The 3041-nt window shown below is 35.3% G+C and overlaps 1 long non-coding RNA gene across 1 annotated transcript in view; it reads left to right on the top strand.

Annotated features, from left to right (window-relative positions):
• The window catches only part of LOC136837346 (uncharacterized), a 4608-nt gene extending 1859 nt beyond the window's left edge, over positions 1–2749 (top strand). The window contains exon 3 of the long non-coding RNA XR_010852659.1: positions 2322–2749. This is a non-coding gene — a long non-coding RNA (uncharacterized lncRNA). The remainder of the gene's footprint in view (positions 1–2321) is intronic.
• Positions 2750–3041: the final 292 nt, after the last annotated feature.

Below are 3041 nucleotides of genomic sequence, written 5' to 3'. Positions count from 1 at the left end.
AGTTTTAATGTGTGTGGAAGCTTGTTAGTTTAATGTGTTTGTTTGTTAGTTTAAATGTGTGTGGAAGTTTAATGTTAGTTTAATGTTGTGTGTTTAAGTTTGTTGTTTATGTTGGAAGGTAATTTTTGAAACTTTTGCCTTGTGTGGTTTTAAAGTTAATAAACTTGTTTATATATTTAAACTTTTGCCTTTTTTTGATCTTGTCTTATTTTGCTATTTTCGCTATTTTGGAATAAGTTTTGAACACTGATAATTTTTAAAGCTCTTGAGTAATTATTTCAGCTGCAAAAGTTTTAAAGTTTTGTGTCTAATGTAAGTTAATGTGTGCGGAAGGTAATTTTTTAAAGTTTGTAGAGTAAATTTAGTAATTTTTTTAAAGTTTGTGGATTTAAACTTTATATCTAAACTTTTGCCTTGTGTGGTTTGATCTTGTAATTTCAGCTAGTTTTGTTTTTTTAGAATCGTTAAAGTTTAGTCTATTCTGGAATTTTGAAGTTTTTGAACACTGACAATTTTTAAAGCTCTTAGAGTAATTTTTTCAGCAGCGAGTAATTTTTCATGTCAAAAGTTAAAGTTTTGCGTCTAAAAAGTTTTGCGTCTAAAAGAAAGTTTTGCGTCTAAAGTAAGTTTTTGCGTCTAAAGAAGTTTTGCGTCTAAAAGTTTTTGCGTCTAAAGTTTTTGCGTCTAAAGTTTTGCGTCAAAAGTTTTGCGTCAAAAAGTTTTGCGTCTAAAAGTTTTATGTCTAAAGTTTTTAAGTCTAAAAGTTTTATGCGTCTAAAGTTTGCGTCTAAAGTTTTATGTCTAAAGTTTTAAGTCTAAAGTTTTAAGTCTAAAGAAAGTTTTTGCGTCTAAAGTAAGTTTTGCGTCTAAAAGTTTTGCGTCTAAAGAAGTTTTGCGTCTAAAGAAAGTTTTGCGTCTAAAGAAAGTTTTGCGTCTAAAGAAAGTTTTGCGTCTAAAGAAAGTTTTGCGTCTAAAGAAAGTTTTGCGTCTAAAGAAAGTTTTGCGTCTAAAGAAAGTTATTCTTTGGCCACTTCCCAAGTCCACCTTTGCGGGGTGGCGGTGCCGTGCCAGGCAAAGGTGGACTTGCATGTTATGCATGGTGACTTGGTCACCATGCACAACAGGAAGTTCAAAAAAAAAAGCATGGTGACTTTGTCACCATGCACAATAAGGATTTCAACCAACCAACTTCTTACTTAGGTTAGAACTGCAAGGTTGATAGGGGTTGATAGTTTTCGTGTAGCTGATAGACTTAACATTAAGTTAGATATGGAACATGAAATAGGATAGGCTAGAATAGGGTGAAGAACGTGCTAATTTTATATAGATGGAGGGGTTAGGATAAAGGTAATAAATGTTCAACGATCTCTTAAGGATGCTGGGAATAGACTGGGGTAAACATGATAGTCAGACCTAGGGAGACATTTGCCAGTGCAAAGTTATTAATAGCAGAGGGTATTACAGTACTGAGCCCTTTGTTTGGTCATGAGATGTAAGTTTGAATGTATTAGTGGAGCTGAGAATAGGGTAGGGTAACTGACACTTTTATAACTTCGAATTTCATTCCCACTAGTAAATAGGAGCTAGACATGTAATAGGAGGATCTTAACGATTTTCTAGGAGGCCTAGATCTAGGGGTGTTAAAGAATTTTTTTGACCGATGTTGTGGACTTGTCAAGTATTTTAATAGGCTGGTTAATAGTGGAATTTGTAATTTAAGTTTTGCTATCTTGTCAACCTTGTTCCGTCAATGCACTCAACACCCCCACCCTCCCCCTCTTACTTTTCAAAAAAAGCTTTCATGTTAGGAAATAGTTCGGATTGCATTGCATATTTTCGTTGACCCCTACCTTCATCCACTTTTCCTCCAGCGCTGAAGCTTGCTTCGGGAACCCCTTTCTTATTCTGAATTCCCCAACATAATTTTTCGCCCCGTTGGGTTGAGCAGTTTCAATTCCATTGACTGTATACTAAAGGACGAAAGTTGCCCGATAGTAGTGTTTGCATTGCATGGCACCTTTCATAGTTGTGTAGCACTAAAGTGAGATGCGGTTGTTTCAGTGCAAGATTGGTGCCCTATTAAATATATCTTAAAGGATGGCATACTCTATCCTGTTGTCTTTTTGGGAGTTTGAAGGAACAATGGTAGTAATATATGGGATTGTTAATGGGATGTTACTCGTACGATACAGTATTAATTATAATAACCTTAGGATAGCTGCTGGGACTAACTGAACAGGCTATTTTCACTTTAAGAGGGTAGGTTATGTCATGGAAACTTTTATTATATTCTAAAATCAAACTACTTTTCCTATGCACAGGCTCTAGGTGTAGCTGCAGCAGACACTAATACCTAATGGAAAGCAACGCTTTTCATCAAGACTGAATATCCTGTGAGGATTCGAAGCGCCCTGAATACGGTTACTCAGGCAACAAGAACTCGAACTTGTAGACACTATGCATGTCCTGTGATGGTTCGAAGCGCACTAAATTCGGTTACCCAGACAACAAGAATTCGAACTTGTAGACGCTGTGAGGATTAGAAGTGCTCTAAATTTAGTTACCAAGACAACTAGAACTCTACTTGTAGATTCGAAGTGCTTTAAATTCGGTTACACAGACTACTGGAATTTAATAGATGCTGTGCTCTACCTACTATTCATTTTTTTTTTCTTTTAATCTGACTACTTTGGATATGTAATCGTACTTACATGTATGAAGACCAGCTTAATATATATGTCTGTAAAACCTTTATCCATTTCTTTGACCCCAAAATGTCATGTGATGGGGCAGACTGTAATACTCCTTGAAAGACAAAGAATGCCCTATGAGATCAAGGGAATGGTAGTTACTGACTGGTTGGTTAACAGAAGTAAGATGGGGAAATTGATATGAGAAATGAAGTAACTGAAATAATGCATTTTAATTCTGAGCAGGAGTTTAGTATATTAACCTCGAAATATACTTTATTATGCATTTTAATTCTGAGCAGAGTTTAGCAGAACCTTAAATATACTGTTTATTCAGCAAAGTGTTGAATT

This window comes from Macrobrachium rosenbergii, chromosome 59 (assembly GCF_040412425.1).
Source record: "Macrobrachium rosenbergii isolate ZJJX-2024 chromosome 59, ASM4041242v1, whole genome shotgun sequence".
NCBI lineage: Eukaryota > Metazoa > Arthropoda > Malacostraca > Decapoda > Palaemonidae > Macrobrachium > Macrobrachium rosenbergii.
This window is presented reverse-complemented; position numbering and strand designations above follow the sequence as displayed.